The sequence below is a fragment of the Phascolarctos cinereus genome, unplaced genomic scaffold (genome assembly GCF_003287225.1).
Source record: "Phascolarctos cinereus isolate Bilbo 61053 unplaced genomic scaffold, phaCin_HiC Scaffold_3;HRSCAF=262, whole genome shotgun sequence".
Taxonomy (NCBI): Eukaryota; Metazoa; Chordata; class Mammalia; order Diprotodontia; family Phascolarctidae; genus Phascolarctos; species Phascolarctos cinereus.
Genome location: NW_027555736.1, coordinates 151,079,547 through 151,103,121, shown reverse-complemented (window position 1 = coordinate 151,103,121; position 23,575 = coordinate 151,079,547). Strand labels below are relative to the sequence as shown.

The window sequence follows — 23,575 nt, the reverse complement described above, 5'->3', positions numbered from 1 at the left end:
CTGTCTTGAATTTTTTTTTTATTGTAGCCCTAGCATTTAGCACAGTGCCTGACACGTAGTAAATGCTTAATAAATGTTTGTGGACTGGTTGTTGACAGCCCACAACATTTATTAGCTTTGTGGTCACGGTAAATTCCTTAAATTCCATTAAATTCCTTAACCTCTGTGAACCTCAGTCTTCTGATTTATAAAATGGAGCAACAAAGTCCTGATCTCATAGGATTCTTGAAGGATCAAGTGAGATAATATCTGGAAAATGCTTTGCCAACCTTAAAGCTATTACTGTTTTTTAAATGATGAGATTGCCTTCAGGGAGCTTACAATCTAGTTGAGAAGAGAGAACACAAATGATGGGTGGGGAGGGAAGGGAATAAATGTGTACCTAGCTCCTACAAATTTTTACAAATATTATCTCATTTGGTCCTTACAATGACCCTGCAAGCTAGGTGCTATTATCTCTACTTTACACTAAGTACCTTTTGGGGGTGTATGGATGCCAGGGAAGACTAGCACCCGGTTTTTGAGGGCTGCTGAACCCTTTTCAGGGCTGCTCTCCTTTTTTGGTGTCCACCTGCCACCCAACTCTCACCTGTGGCTCCAAGAAGTCGTAGCATGAGCAGTGGCCACACCCTGAGAAACCATCTTGGCCGAAGGACCAAACCAGGTTGAGAGTAACCGATGGGCCTCGAACTCATTGGTAAGTTAGTGGAGTGTCTACCCCAAGCATGTGAAGACTTCTCCAGTGGAATGAGAAGATTTGAACAATTTGTTCCAATGGGCCATGAAGGTGGCTGAGATAGGCACTGTGGAGCACTTAGAGGTTGGTCAGACATTGAAGATGCCAAGGTTATCCACTGTAGCCCAGACTACTGCCAGTCATCTTGACTTTTGTCCTGCCACTGGACTTTCATGACTCTGGAAGAGAGAGTGAGGCTTATGAATTCACATAATTCTGTCTCACTTAAATCGAAATTGTGCCCAAGTCAAAAGAGATCATCCACACCATTTTACCATTTTTACCTACCTTGAAGTTCTGTGGTGATGGGCAAGTGATGAAGCAGCAGGTGCAGATACACTGGGAGCTATTGTCACAACCCTGCCTGCATACAGGCAGCCCAGACCGTAGGGTCATCTTTTCACTGGGCTGAAGCAGCAGTGGGATTTAGCAGCCTCCCGGGCGTCTGAGCAGCATTTTTAAAGGACTGTACTGCTCACCCCCCGGCAGGAGGAACAGGCTAGAAAAGGTGCCCTAAAAATTGTCTGCTTCACCAAACCTAACCCTTGTCTGCTTACTGCGGCAGGCAGGGAAACTACCCTGTGGTTGAAACACACAAAAAAAGTACAAAAACTTTTGTGAAGATGATTTCACTCTCTACTGGTACATGAAATGTGCACACACTTATAGACAAGAAATCCAGTAAACCTGAAAGACAAATAGCTCTTGTTGTGAGAGAACTCAGTAGATATCACATTCAAATAGCAGCCCTGGGTGAAGCAAGGCTGGAAATTGAAGGTCAACTTATCAAAGCTGGATACACATTTTTCTGGAGGGGCCACAGTGGGAAGGGCAGCGCTGTGAATCTTGCAATCAAAATTAATCTAGTCAACACACTCATATGTCTACCAAAAGGAGTGAACCATGAACTCGTAACAATGCAATTTCCACTTGCAGGAAAATGCCACGCCAGCCACCATCATTAGTGTCTGTGCTCCCAGCACGATGAACCCTGATGATGTCAAAGAAAAATGTTATGAAGCCCTGGAGACCCTCATAATCAGTGTGCCCAAAAAGGACAAGCTTGTAATACGGGGTGATTTTAATGCCGGAGTAGGCAAAGACTATCAGACAAGGGAGTAAATCCTTGAGAGGAATAGAGTCAGAAGCAGCAACAGAGGGAGTCACTTGCTGCTGCAGGCTTGTGCATCCCACAACCTTTTCATTACCAACACTGCCTTCCACTTACTTAAATGCAATAAAATTTCATGGATGCACCCTTGTAGCAAACGTTGGCATTTAATAGACATTTAATAAATGTCATTGTAAGGAGAAGAGACAGGGTGTGAGAGTGATGAAGGCAATGTGTGGCACAGAGTGCTGGACCAATCATAGACTTATCCTCTCCGACAAAAGAAGCAGCTCCCAGTCAAGACGACTACCAGAAGACATAATATCAATATCAAAAATATCAATAGATGAGAAAGCTTCTCCAAGCATGAACATTGCTATCTTGAAGCCGAGCCTATATGTGATTGGCAACAATGAAGCCAAAAAGGAGTGTGTACGGCACCGCATTTACTCATCTGAGCCAAAGCACTCACAAACATGAAAATCAGTTTGATGGGGAAATTCAGAAGCTGCTAAATGAAAAACGAGAACTCCACAGGCTTCACCAGCAGGATAGTTCATCTGTCTTTAAAAAGGTAGCATTTAATTACATAAAAAATAAAGTGAAAGTGAAGCTTAGAGAGATGCAGGATTCTTGGCGCAGTAAGAAGGCAGATGAAATTCACTTGTACACTGATAGTAACAAACCACAGCATTTTTATGATACCCTGAAGGCTATTTATGGGCCAAAGACCTATGGTGCATCTCAACCACTTAGAGCCAATGGAGCTACATTGATTGGTGATAAGGACATGATCCTAGAGAGATGGGCTGAACACTATAGCCCATTATCAACCAGTGCTGAAGCCATTGACCAAATACCTCAGACTGAAATCAATCCATCTCTCTAGCCAAATGGCAAAGTTCCTGGTGCTGATTCTATTCCAGATGAGATTTACAAGACAAGGAGTCCACTGCTTATACAAAAGCTAACTGAAATCTTCCAGGTTAAATGGCAAAAGGAGGTTTCCCCCCAGGAGTTCAAGGATGCCTCCATCGTCCATCTCTAAAAAGGAAAAGAAAATAGGTTGTCCTTTGACAATCATGGGAGGAGGGGGGTATCTCTCTCTTAGTCATTGCTGGCAAGATTCTTGCCAGAGTACTTCTTAACAGGCCATTCCTTCTCCTGGAAAACAGTCACTGGGGGCAGCAAGATGGCAAAGTGGATAGAGTACTGGCCTTGGATTCAGGAGGGTCTGAGTTCAAATTTGGCCTCAGACACATAATACTAGCTGTGTGACCCTGGGCAAGTCACTTAATCCCATTGCCTAACCCCCCCCCCAAAAATGGTTGTCTACATAAGAGCTAGTGTTACTTCAGAAAGGGACAAGTAATAGTCAATATGGCATTTGCTGCCTGACAATTCCAGGAGAAATGCTAGGAGCAGAATGGAGGTCTATACCCAACATTCATTGATCTGACCAAGGTTTTTGATACTGTAAGTTGTGAGGGCTTGTGGAAAATCATGACAAAATTTGGTTGCCTGGAGAAGTCCATCAGTGTTGTACATCAATTTCATGACAGCATGCTTGCATGGGTTCTAGATGGTGGACAATGCTCTCAGTCTCTCCCAGCCACCAATGGAGTGAAGCAGGGCTTTGTGGTTGCTGCCAATGCTTTTTAGCATGATGTTTTCAGCAATGTTGTCAGATACCTTCAAAAAGGACAAAAACAGCATCAAGGTCAGCTACCACACTGAGTATATTATTTAACTTGAAAAGGTTACAAGCCAAGACTAAAGTGGAGGGAGAATTGGGGTGTGATTTTTTTGTTCACAGATGATTGTGCATTCAATACAGCCTCTAAGGCTGAGATACAACAAAGTATAGATAAATCTCTGCTGCTTTTGTTAATTTTGGCCTAACAATTACCACCAAGAAAACAAGTTCTCCACCAAACAGCACCATACCATCCAATCATGGAACTATCAGTTGCAGAAAATGGAGAAATTTTGAATGGTATGGATAAATTCACTTACCTTGGCAGTATACTTTCCAGGGATGCACACATAGATGATGAGGTTGACGTACACATTGCCAGAGCTAGCTCCGTGTTTGAGAGGCTCTGAAGGAAAATATGGGAGAGAAGTATACTGAAGGTCTACAGAGCTTTGTGCTGACCTCATTTTTTGTATGCCTGTGAAACCTGGACAGTTTACTTATGCCGTGCCAGGGAACTAAATTACTTCATTTGAATTGCTTCATTTGAACTTCTGTAGGAAGACTCTGAAGATCACCTGGCAAGATAAGGCACCAGACACTGAGGTCTTTTCAGGAGCTGAACTGTCAAGCATTCAGACTCTAATGCAGAAAGAGCAACTCTGATGGGCTGGCCCCATTATTTGAATGCCAAACATGTTTGCCCTATGACTATTTTATGGAGAACTCACAAAAGGGAAGTGCTTACATGGAGGTCAGAAGAAGAGATGCAAGGACACTCTCAAGGTCTCTCTGAAGGATTTTGGAATCTGTTGCGAAACACAGAAGACACTGGCACAGGCCCATTCAGAATGATATGCTCACATCAAAGAAGGCACCGTGCTCTATGAGCAAAGCAGAATTATAATAGCTCAAAAAACAGAAAAACAAAAACAAAAACAAAAAAACCCGTGAGATGCACAAATTTAGAGACATCTCCTTCCCAAATGGTCATACAGACTGTTTTACCCAACTTGTGGTAGAGACTTCCAAGCTTGTGTTGGTCTTATCAGTCACAACTGGACACCCCACCTTGACTCCAGCATAGTTATGGCACTTTGGTCCTCTTCGAGCATGAAGGACAACACCAAGTGACTTGCCCAGAGACCCACAGCTAGTAATCATCTGAGGACAGATTTGAACTCAGGTCTTCCTGACCGCAGGTCCAGTGCTCTACATACTGCACCATCCAACTGAAATAGCAGTAAATAAATAAGACAGGATATGCTAAATGCCAAATGAGAAGGGAACAGTTAATTTGTTGTTGTTCAGTAATTTTCAATTGTGTCTGACTCATTGTGAACCTATTTGGGATTTTCTTGACAAAGATACTGGAGTCATTTGCTATTTCCTTCTCTAGCTCATTTTCCAGATGAGGAAACTGAGGCAAAAAGGGTTAAGTGACTTGCCCAGGGTCACCCAGCTAGTAAGTTTCTGAGGCCAGATTTTTGTTTTGTTCAGTTTTTTGTTTTTTTGAGGCAATCGGGATTATGTGACTTGCCCAGGGTTACACAGTTAATAAGTGTCAAGTGTCAGAGGCTGGATTTGAACTCAGGTCCTCCAGACTCCAGAGCTGGTACTCTATTCACTGTGCCACCTAGCTGCCCCTCCTCTGAGGCCAGATTTTAACTTAGGAAGAGAAGTCTTCCTGATTGCAGGCCTGACACTCTATTTACTGCACCACCTATACCATGCTGTTAAGAGTCTAGAGGAAGGATAGATTACCAAGGGCTGGGGTGACCCAGGAAGACTTCTCAGAGAAGCTGGGAATTGAGCTAGGACCTGGAATGATAAGCAGGAGTTACATAGCTGTCCAGGAGGGCCTCAGAGTCCAGGAGAGGCTGATGTAGGATGAGGGTGTAGAAGATTGGCAGACTCAGAGTTTGGCACCCACAAGACGATTCAGGGGAAGTTGAGAATGGCCTGGCTAGAGCAGAGGAATATTTAGACGAGTATAAGCATAAAGCTAGAAGACACCTTAGAGATCTTATCCAGCCCTTTCATTTTACTTTTTTTTTTATTTTTTATTTTTGGTGAGGCAATCAGGGTTAAGTGACTTGCCCAGGGTCACACAGCTAGCAAGTGTCAAATGTCTGGTCTGAGACCAGATATCAACTCAGATCTTCCTGACTCCAAGGCTGGAGCTCTATCCATTGTACCACCTAGCTGCCCCCACCCTTCCATTTTACAGGTGAAAATATAGAGTCCAAGAGGAGTGAAATAGTGACTTCTCCTGGGTCAAATGACTAGTAGGAGTCAGGTCCTGGAACAGAAAGACCTGAGTTCAAACCTTGCCTCAGACAGTTACTAACTGTGGGTGGGATGGTACTTAAGGATCTTTTCAGCTCCCACCTCGGTTATTAGTTGGCACTAAGAATATCAGGATGGGGCTGCAGGATATTCCTCTCCTTTATACAGGAGGCAATTCCAGGCCAGTGAATTATTTGTTTTGCTGGGTCTCTGCCCAGTAGGCTGGTGAAATGTGTCAACAGCAAACTCATTTTGAGTTCTTTGCTCTGTGCCCAGCTGAGGGAACTTCTTACTAAGAGCAACCTGTGTCCTCAAATGATAACTGATTTCTAAGGGGGTTCTGCAACGTAAAGGTGAGAAGGAGGCTTTGGCCCTTCTCAACCCTATTGTTTCAAAGAGAGGCTAAACAAAAAAAGATGGTTCAGGGAGAGGAAGAAATGATAGGAAATCATTTGAAATGATTGACCTCCTTCGAAATGCAAGTTACACTGTTGAGATCTGCACAAGTGAAACCCACTCCAAAGACTGGAGGGGTCCCCTAGGTCCATCCTCCTGCCTTGGAACCTCAACATTGGTATGACCAAATAGGTCAGATCTACAGAGAGGGAGATGCTGGACCTTCCCCCAGAAGTGCTGACCACCTCCCCCAATAGATTTTTCTTCTTCATTTGAGTTCCTAGAGCCCCTTATGGTCTACAGCATAGGATGACAGATCAAGAGCTGGAAAGGCCCTCTCATCTAACACTTATTATCCCTCCAATTTTACAAATTAGGAAATGAGGCCCAGAGAGTTTAAATGGCTTCCCCAAAGTCACTCAGATATTAAATAGCATAATCAGGATTTGAACCCATGTCTTTTGACTACATATCCAACATTCATTTCCCTGTCCCGTGCTTCCACTTAATCCAAAAGGTGTCATACATGCAGCTTGCTAGGCCAATCTGGCCCAACACTCCCAAGTGAGGCCAAAACCAGATTAAAACGCTACTAGAAAATATTTAGAAAAAAATGAAAATATAATGAAATATAGAAAACATTACATTTCAAAGCTAAGTTACTAAGCGGCCTATAGGGACCTTGTAAGGGGCAGCTAGGTGGCACCATAGTGTACAGAGTGCCAGACTTAGAGTCAGGAAGACCTGAGTTCAAATCTGCCCTCAGACACTTAACTGTGTGATCCTGTGCAAGTCACTTAACCACCATTTGCCTCAGTTTCCTCATAAAAATGGGGATAATGATAGCATGGACCTCCTAAGTTTGTTGTGAATACCAAATGAGATTATAAAGCACATAACAGTGCTTGGCATGCAATAAGTACTATATGAATATCAGTTGTTATTGACAGAATGGTGGCCCCCTTATTATCTCTGAGTTTGAAACCACTGACTTAGTCCACACTCAGAATCACAGAATTTAAGGTTCTTTTTTTAAATTAATTTATTTTCCATATGCTTTTGAGTTTAAATTTTTTCTCTCCCTTCCTCCCCACCACTCTCCCCAAGACGATGCACAATCTGATATAGGCTATACATATACATTCTTATTAAACATATTTTCACATTAGTGATATTGTAAGTAAAAATTAGAACCAATAGGAGGAACCACCAGAAAGAGGAAACAAAACTCAACAGAAGAGAAAAAAAAATAGCAAACAGTATTCTTCAATCTGCATTCAAATTTCATAGTTCTTTCTTTGGATGTGGATAGCATTTTCCATCACAAGGCCTTTGGAGATCTCTTAGATCCTTGTATTGCTGGGAAGGGTTAAGTTTATCAATATTAGTCATCACATAACATGGCTGTTATTGTGTACAATGTTCTCTTGATTCTGCTCACTTCACTCAGCATCAGACCATACAAGTCTTTCCAGATTTTTCTGAAGTCAGCCTGTTCATCATTTCTTATAGCACAATAGTATTGCATTACATTCATAGAACTTAAGATTCTTAAGGGATCTTTAGATGCCATCTGGTCCAGCCTAGGAAAAGAATTCTTTCTATAATATACCCCGTAAATGGCCTTCAAGGCATTGCTTGAAGACCTTCAATAGAGGCACTGACTCCTGAGGCAGCCAGTTCCATTTTGGAATAGCTTTAATTGTAGGAAAGTTTTAATTCATGTAATGGGTACAATCAAGAATGCCCTAATTTCACTTGTTACACTTACATCAAGTCTGCTCCTTTGAAACTTTTACCCATTTGCTCCCAGTTCTGTCCTCTGGGGCAAAACAAAACATGTCAATTCATTTTCCATACCTGTATATTGCCCATGTGAGTTGTGTTCCCTGCCCATGTGTGTTCCTGGAGTGCACCTTCTCTCATGGCATGGAAATCTTCAGGAGAGGATGTTCCTTATTGCATAGGGGAGATGGGTAGTGTGTGACTCTATCTTGTCCCTTGTTTTGCTAAGCTGTTTAATTTAATATTTTGTTTTGTTTTGTTTTGCTTTGAACTAATGGTAGCTAGCAAAAGAAACCAGTTGGTGGCATCTATGACTTTGAATGGATAACCCACTGAACCTGGGATGGGTTAAAAAAATGACTCATTTGTAATTATACCCACTAAGTGCTGCATTTGTGGGGTTAGTTTTAATAAAATCATGGGATTTTGGAATTGGAAGAGACCTTAAAGTTCACCTAATTCCAGCCTTGCATTTGACAAGTGAGGAAACTGAGGCCCAAAAGGGAAACAGTCTTCCAAGAGGGCACACAGTTAGTGGCAGAACCGGATTTAGAACCCAGATCTCTTGTCCTCCAGTCTGAAACTCTTTCCTGGTCACCAGGACTCATCCTTATCTCTTTTACTCACAAGGATGCTGAGAGCCCCAAAAAGAGTTTCCAAAAATAGCAAGGGAGACGATGAACAATCTATGTAGATCTAAAACCAGAAGTTGCCTGGCTTTCAACTGGATGTATTTTCTACTTCCCTACACTGTCTCTCTTAATAACAAGGAGATGATCACATTTCCAATTTCTGAAAAAGGTGGTGTCAGGCAAGTGAGAAGGTCCCTATCTAAGGGAAATGATAATAATATTAAGGATGCTTATTGTTGGCATTTGCACAATACTTTATAATTATGAAACACTTTCATGCAAACAATGACATTTGACCTTCACTACAACCTGTGGACTAAACCATGTAAGTGTTATTATCTCCATTTAACAGAGATGTTAATGCACTTGCCTATAATCACACCTTTGTTGTTGTTGTTGTTGTCTGTCTTTCCTTCTTGAAAAGGAACATGACGTCAGGAAGATGATGCCACCATTTGCAAGTGAATTGGATTTAAGTGAGGGAGGGCTATGCAAAGTCAGCAGCCTCACTTTCTCCTCCAGAGCAGAAGTAGTGGTAAGAAGGACTCAGGTCCCTATTTCCTGACTCCTACAGAAACACAGGCTGGACATGGGGCAGAGAAGGTGCCTTGGGGCAGTGCCCAAGAAAAGTATGGGAATCCTGCCCAAAGGCATGACCTGAAGCTCCTGGCATGCAAAGAGCTTCCCCACATTGAAGAGTAAGCTGGAGCTTCTGGTCCTTGATGAAAAGGCCTACTGCTGTAGAAGGATATTCACATCCAAAGGGGTTGTCAAATGCCTCCACTATGCACCTTGAACAACCTTGCTAAGTATCAATGATTAGTCCTCATCAGCACTAATGATAATATGAAAATGACTACAATTAAAGCCGCCAAGTTTGGCAAGATATTTGGCAGAGATTATGAGAGTTGCTTGTAGAGAACACACTGCTCCCTCCTCCCCATTGACCCCCACCTCCAACCATTCTTAGATCCTTCAGAACGAAGCGAAGTCATATTCCCCACCTCCTTCTTCACAGGGCTGCCACCCCCCAATCATTTCTAATGCAGAGGCCAAGTTTTCAGCCCAGCCCCCTGGCTGTAGGTAGGAGTTCTGTGCCCACAATTACCTACTTATGCCTGCAATTTGCTATTTGCACCTTCAAAATAGAGTGCAACTGGCTAATTGCCAGTGCAATTAGGTAATTGCGGGTGCAATTAGCATCTCCGGTGAAGAAAGAGAGAGGGAGGGAATGGGAGAGTGACAGGGGAAAGGGGGGGTAGGGAAGAGAAAGACACAGAGGAAAAGGGACAGACTTGGACAAGGAGAGAAAAACAGACATCAGAAAGGCACAGAGACAAGACAGATACAGAGACCAGTGTTATAAAGGAGGAAAGAGAGGAGAGAAAGCAGAAAGGAGGCAGTGACTGAAAAATATAGAAGGGAAGAATAGTCTTGGATAGGAAGGGAGGGAGAGAGAAAGCATATGATGAGAGAGGAGGACTAGAAGAGAATGCCATGCGAGGAAAGGGACAGACTTGGAAACCAGGGAAAGAGGGAGAGAAACAGATTTATAGAGAACTAGACAAGACAGGAGAATGAAAAGGAGGAGGAAAAGTAAGGGGGAAGGAAGGGAGGGAAAGAAAAAAAGAGAGAAATGATGTATTAGGGAAAGAAGAGAGGAAAATAAAAAAGGAAGGAGGGAGACCAAGAGACATTGAAAAAGTGAGAGAGAAGGAATAATTAGAGACTAAAAATCTGGTTCCAAAGCCCTGAAGTTGTGGATTTCCTTTGGAAGATGTCGCTGGTTTGGGAAGAAAGGAAGGAGGTAGACTTGGCAGACAGATGATGGCGTTCACTTCTAAGTTTTGGCAGGCCCTGGGAGCCCATGAGAAGCTCTGACTCCATAGTGCCTGATGTTTCGCATGGAGGATCCACTGGGGAAGGGACTGAAATTGGCAGAAGTCTTGTAATATTTCAACACTGGGTCCTTTTCAAGCAGAGCTAGGAAGGTAATGAGAGGGAAAGGAAGATATCTTCTGCCCCATCCTACCCTATTTCCTACACCCAGGAAAGGGCTTTCTTTCTAAAAGTCCAATGGCCAGAGGAGCATAGTCAGGGGAGGGGAGGGATGGGTGAGGAGAAAAAGAGGCAGTGCTTCCAGGTCAGCAGAGGTCAGTGAAAACTTAATCATTTAGTGGGAGAGACAATAAATTCTATAGCAGAGGTTCTTAACTTCTTCTGTCTCATGGACCCTTTAGTAGTCTGATGCAGCCCAGGAGGCCCTGGGACTCCAATGCCTTGGTTCTGTTTCTTAAGAACGCCAACATCCCAAGAAACTTTCTTTGCCTCAGTCCTTTCCCTCTGTGAAAAATGGGAATAAAATTATTTGACCTCTTTTTTTTCCCTGCCTTCCATATAGGAGTGGCCTATGGTAAAGTTATGACATTGGCAAAGTTCTCTCTTCCACGTGTCTATCACATTTCTACCCTCCCTCACCCAGCTAGCTCCCCAGCACTACCATGCTGTCAATTTATCAGAGGACAGCTCCTTCAGCATTCCTGACAATGCAGTAGCAGACCCTAGGTTGGGAGCAGGGATTGGAGATGAATGAATGTATACATGCATGCATGAATGAAGAGCTTAAGGTAGAATGTCAAGCATCAGTGAGAGATTTTCCGTTAAAATCCTATTCTGATGCTTTACCATGACACAGACATGACCCTGGGTTTTCAAAGGCTATGCCAGCCAAGCAGACACTCTGGCAGGCCCGGGTCAAGCTGAAAAGACTTCAAGTGTGGACCTGCGTATGGATTATGTGTTTATTGTCTAAGGAACAGCCTCACTAAGTGTAGGGAGGTTCATCACCAGGCTGTTGGGTGGAGTTGGATTGTTTCCAGCCACAGGAGCTCATGAAATCTAGCTACTAAGTTCAAAGGACATAGATATAGACGTAGATATAGACATAGACATATAGATATAGATTGGATATAGCTAGATATAGGGGTAGATATATATCAGATATCAATATATAGATTAGATGTAGATATAGTTAGACATAATGGTAGGTATATATACATATGAGTATTAATGTAGAAACAGATATTGATATATAGATTAGATATAGATAAATCTAAGTATAGGGGTAGGTATCTGCATAGGTATATGTAGATATGGGTATGTATATAGACATAGATAAATAGATGTAGACAGATGTAGAGGTAGGGATCAGCGCAGGTATACATAGATCTAAATCTGGATAGAGATATAGAGAGGTGTAGGAGTAGGTATGTATAAATATGGATGTGGGTATGGACACAGAGGATAGGCTTATAGATACAGAGCTGGAAGACACTATAGAAGCTGTCTGCTACAACCTCCTTACTTTATAGCTGAGGAAACTGGGGCCCAGGAAAGTTATGTGACTTGCCCAAAGTATCATACAATAGTAAACTCCACAGGTGAGAAGTGAGCCCAAGTCATAGGATTATAAGATCATAGGTTTAGACCTAGAAAGGACCTTTGTTGTTGATCAGTTGGACCAGTCATGATGGCCTCTTCACAACCCTATGGACCACAGGTGGGGAACCTCTGACCTCAAGGCCACATGTGGCCTTCTAGGTCCTTGGGTATTGCCTTTTGACTGTGTCCAAGTTTTACAGAACAAATCCTTTTACTAAGGGGATTTGTTCTGTGAAGTTTGGATTCAGTCAAAGGGCTACACTTGAAGACCTAGAGGTCTTGGGACCATCACATGACAATGCTGTCCATAGGTTTTCTTGGCAAAGACACTGGAGTGGTTTGCAATTTCCTTCTCCAGTGGATTAGGGCAGACAGAGGTTAAATGACTTGCCCAGGGCCGCATAGCTAGTGTCTGAGGATGGATTTGAAATCAGGTCTTCCTGACTGCAGGCCCAGCACTCTATCCACTGAACCACCTAGCTGTCTCCAATTTTACATTTGAAAATTAAGGTAAACTGAGAGACAAAGGTCCTGCGCATGATAAATTTACTAGTTAGGCTAGCAGTAACCAATAAATTGGATCAACAGCCTCTTTCAATGACCAAAGACCAAAGGGGACCTTAGGAGCCATTTAATTCAACCCCTTAATTTTACAGATAAGGAAACTGAGGCTAAATGATTGCTTACGGTTACCCAAGAAGCAAGTTGCAGAGATAGAATATGAACCTCCAGAGCCAGTAACCCTTCTGCACAGTTACTCACAGCATAACAAAACAATACTAGAAGCAATGATGATAGCAGCAGTCATTCACACAGCACTCTAATGTTAAAAAGCATTTTGCCCACATTACTTTTTTGATTTTCACAATCACCTTGTGACACAGATCCTGCAGATAGTATGATCTCTGTATCATAGAAGCTCAGAGGAAAAATGACTTGCCAGGGTCACATGGCTAGTAAGTATGCGAGTTATGAGCCCAGAGTTTGAATTCCACCTCACATGCTGTGAGACCCTGGGTAAGTCATTTAACCGTCATTTGCCTCAGTTTCCTCACCTGTAAAATGGGGATAATACTAGTGCCTCCTTCCCAGGGTTGTTGTGAGGATGAAATGAATTAATATTTGTGAAGTGCTTAGCACAGTGCTGGCATATAGCATGCACCATAGGAATGCCAGTTATCATCATCATCATCATCATCATCATCATTAATGATCTGTGTTTCCTATCAAATAATAATACTGAATTTTTAAAGAAATAGGGAAGACAATTCTGGGTGGAGAGGCCTTCCTAAGACGAATGGTATCATGTGGGTGGCCACATTCTTCTCCCCTAGATAGAGTCAATTCTCTTCAAAGAGATATCCTAAGGTGACAAAAGGGTCTACCAAAAGGGAATGCAGCAAAACCATGGACTGAGCTTCATCCTCCAGTTCTTCCTCTCCCTGGCTCCCATCAGTGCAGTTCAAGAGAGCTGGGGATGTTCTGCTTGAGGGTACCCTTTCTAATCAGGATTGGGCCAGTGTTCTGACCTCCCTGATGGGCAGTCAATAAGTGACCCAGAGAGACCCTGGAAGAGAATTACCTCCTACTGAAAACTAGGATGTGGCTTTTTCTCCTCCCAGGCTCTGAATTATTCATGCACTGAAAAAACTATTAATAAATAATAGATCACAGGAAAGCAAAAGGTAGGATTGGGCAGTTTGCTTCAGTCTGGGTTTTATTCCCTGCATGTCTGGGCCTTGGTTATTTTCCCTACGAATCCTCAGTGTACGACCTACACCGTTTGCATTTTCATAGAAGCAGCTGGATTCCATTATGGGCAAATCTAAGAAACAGACAGAAGCAAAGATACACACACCTACCCACTCACCCACACAAGCAGGATCAGGACCTCAATCCATCCTTCATCAAGGTAGACAGCATGGTATAGTAGAAAGAACCCTGGACTTACAGATAAGAGATTTCTGCTGAAATCCTGGCTCTAATACTTACTAGCTATAGATAAGGGTATGGCTGTAGTTATAGATATAGATAGATGTAGGTATGGGTGTGAATGTGCTGATCTGCAGTGGTAAAGGGAGTTTCCCCACTGAGAATTCCTTACACCAATTAAATCACATTTCCTGATTCCCTTACCCCTCCCCCCCCAAAAAAAGAATGCAGATGAAAATATTTGTACTGCCAATCTCACTGGGTTATGGAAAAAGTACTTTACACACCTTAAATTAGTATGTAAACATGAGTTATTGTTGCTGTCATTGTAGTTATACAAGGAATTAAAGCATAGTCCTTGTCTTTCAGAAGTTTACCCCTTAGAAATTTTACATGATAACTTTGTTGTATATTTGGAGGGAGTAGCTAGTTGTACATGGGAGATCTGCAGTTTTGTGTGCAATCATCTTTTTATTGTACTGTGTTATGGAAATTCTTGATTTGTTCCTTGAATTGAAAATAAAATTTTTTTTAAAAAAAGAAATCAACTGAATACTAAGCTCTAGAGTTGGAAGGGTCCTTAGAAGTCATCTAGACCAAGCCTCTCAATTTATAAATGAGGAAACTGAGGCCCAGGAAAGGGAAGTGATTTTGCTCAATCATCAAAGGCAATGTTGAACTGGCTCTAAGTAAAATTGAGAGACTGCATGGTGTAGTGGAAACATCCCTAAAATGGGAGATGAAACTGGACATAATTCCAGGTTCTAACATTAATTCACTAGGTGACCTTTGCCAAATTGCTTTCACTTTCTGGGCCTTTTTGTCCTCTTTTAAAAATGGGGATGGGGTTGGGGAGGAAGGCTTGGACTAAGATGGCCCTTTCCAGCTCTAACATTCCATAATCCAGTAAGGAAATTAGAAGAGATAGATTGGGTGAGGGCTTTAGTAGTCAGGAGGAAGGCCTTATGGAAAAAGAAGGTCTTGGACTGGATATTGAAGGATGGGTAAAATTTGAATTGACAAAGAACATAGAAGGTAGGGCATACCAGGGAAGGGAAACAATGTGAGAAAAAGCCCAGAGGTGGAGAGACCAGCATGGCTGGAACTGGAACAGACAAGTCAGGTAGTAATGGGAGGTTGGAAAGTCAGACCATGAAGACCTTTGAATGCCAAGAAGAGGAGATTGGACTCAATGAATACAGAGGTGTGCTGGTGAATGTTTGCCAACTGGATCTCCATGGAAAGTATATATACATATTATATACTTTTCAGTACAATCTGTATTAACATTCTTTTTCATTACTTTTTAAACAATAAACAAAACAATAAATCAAGCCCTAGTTTATAGTATTTCCTGATTTGTGAGATATAAAATGTGAGAATTTAACAATTGATTCTCCCCATGAGAGCTGCTTCCAGCGCATTCCCGGGTCTTATAGTAATTAATAATCTCCCCCGTCCTGTTATATTTTCCACTCTCCTCTCTGCTCTTAATTTTGAGCCTCCCTCCCAGTTTGCTTCAAGAATAATTATTGCATATGAGACTCTTTCTCCAACCCTTCATTGCCCCCTCCCCCACAGCCTCTTCTGGGATATTGAAGAGTGAATAACAATGATAATGATTGTGTTTATTAATAGAGTTACATGGCCTACAATGGGAACACCAATAACCGCCAACAGGCTGGCCCCTTCTCTGCAACTTCTGATCTTAGGGAGCAGTCTAGAGTATCAAGAGGTTGAGTGATCCGTCCAGGAGCATACAATCAATGTGTATTAAAGGCAGAACTTGAACCCAGTTCTTTCTCATTGGTTCTCTATCCATACTTCTCCTATTAAGAGTAAGTAACACAAGTGTTATTAACCATTACTTAGGGGTAGCTAGATGGCACCATGGATACAGCACTGGCCCTGGAGTCAGGAGGACCTGAGTTCAAATCCAGCCTCAGACACATGATACTCACTAGCTCTGTGACCCTGGGCAAGTCACTTAACCCCAGCTGCCTGTCCAAAAATAAATAAAAAAATAAATGAGTAAATCAGTGAGTGAATGAATGAATGAATAAATAAATGAGTGAATGAATGAATGAATGAATGAATGAATGAATGAATGCTCTTTCTGCATATATCACTATCCATGCAGAGTTCAGTTTAATGCAGGATCTACCACCGATTGGCTCTATAATATTGTATGAATTACTTAGCCCTATTTTACATCAAAGGAAATTAATGCCCAGAGAGGTTAGTCATCTCTGCCCTATCTCCTGAGGTCATTATGATGATCTGATGAATGAAAATTACAGAATTATGGAGCAAGAAGAACACTCAGAGCACATCAGGTCCAATTTCTTCACTTTACCGATGAGGAAATTGAAATCCAGGGAGGTTAAATGGCTTGTCCTTGTGGGCAAGATGGGAACATAGGGAATAGATGATAGGGAGATCTTGAACTGAAACTGAAATAGCCCAAACTGGTGGAACCACTGGACTCAATAAGTGATGGACTGATGGAAGTCTGAAGGGAGGTCTCAGAGTATTCTGGGGCTTTATGCCGTTCAACAGAAGAGAATTTAATAAATGATTTGGATGATGGCAGACACGTCACACTTATCTAATTTGTACATACTTTGCACACTACTGGCTATCTAAGAAATTTTTCTAGAATTGAATGGCATAAAGCTGGGAGGAAAGGCTAACAGATCAGATAAAATTCAGATCTAAAAAATCAACGAAGAGTAGAATGATGGGTCAAATTTAATAAGGTTAAATTTAAGAGGGATGAATTCCTAAACCTGGGCTCAACAATCAACTGTACAAATGCAGGATGAAGAAGATACGGCTACAAAGCAATTCATGTGCCCTGGAGATTTTAGTAGACTACAAGGTGAATATGAGCCAGCAATTTTACTTTATGGGCAAAAAAATCTCATAAGACCTTGGACTCCATTAGAAGAAATATCACTATCTAAAAATATAGAGTGTTGCCCGTCCCAAAAATTTCCCTTACCCACTTTTCTGGTTACTGGAAGAGGGAATCGATGTTGGTAGGGGCTGGGAGGAAAATGGGACCAGGGGCCAGTGTGCAAGTGTGAAATAGGCTCAAAACAAGAAAGTGATGGTCCTACTGTACTCCCCCTGGTCAAAGCAAATGTGGAGAACTGTGTTCAGCTGTGAGTACTGCACATACAGACAGTTATTGATTGGAATATGTCCAGAGAAAAATGACCAGGATGGTGAGGGACTCTGCCCTAAAAGGAAATCAATTAGATTTAAAAGAGGGTTATGATCAATATCTTCCAATATCAAAGTGTTTCTTAGTAGAAGAAAGATTTAACAGGCTCTACCTGGCCCCCCCAAAACAAAACTAGAACCAAATGGTGGAAGTCACAGGGAGACAGACCTGAATTCTCTTTAAGGAAAAACTTTCTAACAATTGTTATTGTTGTTATTGCTGAGTCATGTCTGACTCTTTGTAAACCCATTTGGGGTTTTCTTGGCAAAGATATTGGAATGGATTGTCATTTTCTTCTCTGGTTCATTTTACATATGAGGAAACTGAGGCAAATAGGGTTAAGTGACTTGTCCAGGGTCACCAAGCTAATAACTGTCTGAGGCTGGATTTGAACTCAGGTCCTTCTGATTCCAGCATTAGTGCTTTATCCATTTCACCACCTAGCTGCCCTTCTTAACAATTAGAGCTGTTTAAAAGTATAATGATAATTGTAATAATAATGATAATAATAAATTGACCTTAATAGGAAAACATTTAATGGTTTAAAACCATTACCATCTACACCATACCAGTTCTAACACAAACTTTTTGAACTGTAACATGGATCACAATAGGTTTGTAAAATATCCTAACAAAAATCCATACAATATTATCAAATCACAGGGCCTATCACCACAAGGCAACTATGGAAAGAATAATATTCCCTTGTCAAAAATGAGGAAGACAGTGGGGCAGCTAGGTGGTGCAGTGGATAGAGCACTGACCCTGGATTCAGGAGGACCTGAGTTCAAATCCGGCCTCAGATACATAACACTTACTAGCTGTGTGACCCTGGGCAAGTCACTTAACCCCATTGCCTAGCTTAAATTAAAAAAAATGAGGAAGAGGAGCAATAGGTATTCTTAGAGCACATGATAAACAGGTTAAAAATTTATGGAAATACTTTTGGAAAAAGCAGGCATCATTTCACCAAACAATAGTAAAGGGTGACAACAGGGATACATCATTGGATTTGCTGGTTGTAACTGAAAGTGGTTTACCTCCAGATGGCAAGCATGAAATTAAAAAAAAGCAACAACAACCCAAGAGTGGAATCAAAAGGCCCTCCATGAGTGATAGCCACACCAACTCAATCAACAATATGTTGACAATGTTGAACAAATGGTTAAGTTGTACAGATTTGTTTATAGAAACAGAAGCGATTCAGGACCAGGTCATCACTACCCAAAATTACAGACGAATTGTCTTCAAGGGGCCCCAACTTACAGAACAACGTAGATTATTCAAGGAAACAGTAGAAACTACTCAACATGTTTTTATAAGCTGCAAAAATTTAGCCATTACCAAAAGCATAGCAAGACATAATCTGGATGGCTAGAGTTATGGATCATATATTCATTATTTTTCATAAACTAACAGATGGCAAATTTCCATACCGCAAATACATAATTCTTGAAGATTCAACAGATAAACTATACTACAATCAGGCCATTACCACAATTGCCCAGATATGGAATTGATTCGTAAAAATTTAAGAACAACAATTTTAACAGACATTGCCATAACAAATACTGAATCTCCAAATTATGGAATTAAAAGCTTTTGAAATATAGAGACCTAGAAAAAGAAATCAAAATAATGTGGGAGCAGGATAAGACACATACCATCCTCACATTCCAGTCTGCTACTAGAATTGATCTGAAGATACTTTCAGTAAACTTACAATGAGCTAACATTTATTCAGTTACAAGAAGCAGTTATTTTATCAAACTATGTAATAGTCAAAGAGTAATAAATATAAAAGATAATAACTCAGGGGTGGCTAGGTGGTACAGTGGATAGAGCACTGGTCCTGGAGTCAGGAGGAACTGAGTTCCAATCTGACCTCAGACACTTGACACTTCCTAGCTGCATGACCCTGGGCAAGTCATTTAACCCTGATAGTCTCTCTCTCTCACACACACACACACACACACACACACACACACACAAGATAATAACTTGTCCCATGACCATTTCTATCTGACTTGATTAAAAAAATATTAGAATGAGGTGAATATAAATAATAACCATAATAATAATGGGTGGTACAGTAGCATTGAGAATGATGGACCTGGAGTCAGGAAGACCTAAGTTCATATCCTGCTTTAGACACTTATAAGATATGTGACCCTGGATAAGTCACTGAACTTCTCTAAGTCACAATTTCCTCATCTTTAAAATGGAGAAATAATAGTACTTACCTCACATGGTTGTTGTAAAGATGGGGAAGCTAATATAGTTAAAGTGTTTTGGAAACCTTAAAGCATTATATAAATATTAGCCAGAGGCAGCTAGGTGGTGCAGTGGATAGAGCACTGGGGCTGGAGTCAGGAAGACCTGAATTCAAATCCAGCCTCAGACACTTACTAGTTGTATGACCCTGAGCAAGTCACTTAGCCTCTGTTTGCCTTAATCCACTAGAGAAGGAAATGGCAAACCACTCCAGTGTCTTTGCCAAGAAAACCCCATGGACTTTATGGTCCATGGGGACACAACTGAATAACAATAAATATTAGCTATTATCATAAAGAATAATAGTAGGATATCAACTTCTCCTAGGAGTCACTACCTAAACTCCTTAAAAAGCAAGATGAGAAGAATGAGAAGACTTTCTCATCATCATCACAACAACTGACATCTATATAAGAAATAGGGTTTGCTAAGGTTAAAAGGTTGGCAAAGTGTTTCATGTGCTATCTCACTGAAGCTTCACAACAACCTGATAAGATAGAGATTATAATAATAAGTGATTTGCTGGTGGTCACACAGACCACAGACACAGTAAATGTCAGAGGTGGGATCTGAACGCACTTTCAGGCCCTGGCTGCCCCTCTACTCATATTGTAGTAAATTCCTTCAGAGCCTAGATGACTAATTAAGGGACATTCTGTAGAAGGGATTCCTGTTAAATTCCTGGTAAAATTGGACTAGGTAGCTTTTTAGGCACCTAGAATGATCTCTGCTTATTCTAAGATGCTAATGAGAAAACAATACAGTGGCCAAGGTCACAGCGGTATTTAGCATGAGATCCAGGACCCTGACTCAGTCTAAGACTCTATCTACTCTAAAATTGTTCCTGAGGAGAAGTAAAAAAAACTACTGAATACTAAAATAATTATTTATCACAATTTCTTATGTTTGGCTTTTAGTAATTAATTTTGTGGCAGATGATTAAGGATCATAAGATGAAATATTTAAACCTGGAAGAGATCTAAGAGGTCATTGAGTTCAGCCCTCCCCACCCCCCACCCCTTATTTTATGGATGAGAGAAAACTGAGGCCTGGAGAGGTTAGGTAATTTGTTCAGGGTCTCATATAGTGAGCATCTGAGATAGAATTCAAACTCCAGTCTTCCTGACGTCAGGTTCAACTTGTTACACGTTTCGCCTTGTTGCTGACTATCCAGCATCATAGAGGATCACTGGGGGGCCTGCAATGGTCCTCTGAGCCCTCCTCACTGAGCCCAAGTGTCTGCTTTCCGCTCAGTCCCTGCCTTGGCCCTTCCCTCCACAGTCCTTCAGATATCCTGACCAAGAGGAGTGCGGAGCTTCCCAGAACAAATAGTACTGTCCGGGTCAGACGAGGGGGTGATCACCTGACTGGCATTTTCATGCATAATTCATAATTCACCTAATTAATCCCTTAAGCCTCTCTAAAAGGGAAGACAACATGAGAGGCACTGATTAGGGTAGGGAAGATGAAAAGGGAGCTCTGTGGGTTCATCCCAAAAGCCTGAGGTGGTGTGTATTTCCACCTATCCAGCTTGTTGCTTCTGGGCCCTGGCCCCTAATCTCATCATCTCTTTTGGGTTTGATCCACTGTGGGGAGTTTTTCTGACTCTTTCCCTGGATCCCCTGTTGTCTATCCATCCACACTCCAGGAGCGTAGGCCCTGTCGCCTCTCCCTCCCAGCAAAACTAGCAGTAAAAGTTGTTATCTGGGCCAGGAGTAGGCTCACACTCAGAGACAGAAAGAATGAAAGGGAGAGAGATTTTGGCTCCTGTTTCCAGTGTTTACAGAGACACGTGAAGGGGGGGGAAGGGGCGGGGTGGAGAGAGACTGCTGAAGATGTCTGTATTTCCTAAGACACGCAAACTATGTAAGTATTATCTCAGGGCTGACAGTTGCGGGCTAAACAGAAAGAATAAAGCCTGTCAGAATAGCAGAACAGAGATAGCTGCTCTAACCCACAGAAACCAAAACCACACAGGGCGGCTGGGGGGAGGTTGCTAATGCCGCTGCTACAGTCAGATATTTCTAAACTCCAACAGCTCATTAGGAGGGGTTTTTTCCCCTTCCTTTTTTGCTATAATACTTTAAAAGACAGCAGCTCACAAAAGAGCACATTGAACAAAAGGCAAACATTCGGAGAAAGATGGCAAAAAGCAAGACAGCCAAATCCAATGGAAAGAACCCAAATGCTATTTTCTCCCTCTCTCTCTCTCTTCCTCCTGACTTTCTCTGCCCCCCCCCACTTCTCTGGTATCTTTCTCTGTCTTTTTCCCTTCCCATTTCCCCCACTTGCTTCTCGCTTCCTTTCCCATCACTATTTTTTCTACTTCTTGTCTCTCTCTCTTCTCTCCTCTCCCTCTCTCTCCTTTCCTTGCTTTCTCAAACTCTCTCTCCAAATTCTTTCTGTCCCCCTTTCCCTCTTTCTGTCTCTGTTCATGTTCTCTTCTCCCTCCCTCTCCTTCCTCTCCTTTCTTAAACTATCTGTCCAAATTCTTTTTATCCCCCCTTTCTGTCTCTCCTTTTTCTCTGTTGATCTTCTTTTCTTCTCCTCCTACTTTGTCAGACTCTCTTCAGATTCCTTCTATCCCCTTTCTCTGTCTCTCCTTGTCTTTCTCTCTCTGTTCACCATCTTCTCTTCTCCCCTCCCTTCTTTCTCTTCTCACCCCACCCTATTGTTAAATAAGCTATTCTGAGTTACTTTCAAAGCCAACAAAGAATGAAATAAAAAAAAAAGATGGCCTTGCTTTCACGTACAGGGCTCCAAGCAGCACTTCCTTTTTGGTCTTGAAGGGCTGGCCTGCATCCCTGTCAAAGTCATCACCTCCTAATGCGCCAGGCACTGGGTCAGTGAATTGGTCTCTTGGCAGTGGGCCCTCCCTCTTGCCCTCCTGAATGTGCACAGCTCTATCCCAGTCAGAACTTCCCTTAGCAGCCTGTATGAGGAACCATGGTGCTGCCAGTAAGGACTTACTTGTCACTTAGCATACACTAACTACCTTATACAACAGTCCCTGTGTGCGTGCATGTGTGTGTGTGTGTGTGTGTGCGTGCGTGCACGCACATGCCTTCCCTAACCCCTCTTAACTCCAGGGACTTCTTCTTTTAGTTATGTTCTATTTCTCTTGTATCTATTATCTTTGTATATTATATTAACATGTTTTTACCACCCCCCCCCTTAGATTGTAAACTCCTTAGGGGCAGAGACTATCTTTTGACTCTTTTTGTATCCCCAGGGCTTAGCACAGTATCTAACATATAATTAATAAATGTTTATTGAATTGAATTGATTATTTTCATCTCAACCCTACTTGAGGGTAGGGACTCTGATCACTTACAATATTTAATACAAGGCTAGACACATAGCAAGCCCTCAATAAATAAATATGTATTATAGCTGGAAGTGACCTTAAAGGCCATCTATTCCAAACCTATTATTTTACAGGTGAAGAAATGGAGGCTGAGAAAGGTTGACTTGCCCATGTCTGAAGCAGGCTTTAAACTCAGATCTTCCTGAATCCAGGTCTAGCCCTGTTTACTGCCCAGGTGTCTTGGGATTGATTCATCCCAAGAAGTAGCTGAGGCAAAGGGTTTACCTCTCATTGGCTGACTGCTTCCAGAGTGCAGCAGGGTGGGGGCACTGTCCCTAAGCATGGCATATTGAAAGAACCATCAGTATTGCAGGGTGACCAGGGTTTTGCTTCCCAGGGTGCTGGAACTGAGAGGAGATTGGCATCTGCATTCCTTTCACAGGTACAAGCAAGCGAGCTGAGTGACTAGACAGCAAGAATAATTAGATAAAATAGGAATCTACTACGACAAATGCAACAAACATGGAGAAGCAAGGAAAGATCTACGTGAACTGACACAGAGTGAAGTAAGCGAGAGCCAAGAAAACAAGATATACAATGGCTGCAATAATGTAAACGGAAAGAAGAACCACAAAAAAAAAAATCAGAAGTGAGTGTTACAAAATTACGAAGAACCACCATCACTGGAAAGAAGAGATATGAGAAGGCACCTCCCACCCCTTTGTAGAGGTAGGAGGGACACAAGTG

General features: G+C 41.9%; 1 long non-coding RNA gene across 1 annotated transcript; it reads right to left on the bottom strand.

The window, feature by feature from the left end:
• Nucleotides 1-2,028: 2,028 nt before the first annotated feature.
• LOC110208522 (uncharacterized) lies at nucleotides 2,029-22,390 on the bottom strand. Its single transcript, XR_002324546.2, has 4 exons — nucleotides 22,275-22,390; nucleotides 4,292-4,427; nucleotides 3,864-3,949; nucleotides 2,029-3,539 (listed from the first exon to the last, which is right to left on the bottom strand). It is a non-coding gene; the product is annotated as an uncharacterized LOC110208522 (long non-coding RNA).
• Between the last annotated feature and the right edge of the window lie 1,185 nt (nucleotides 22,391-23,575).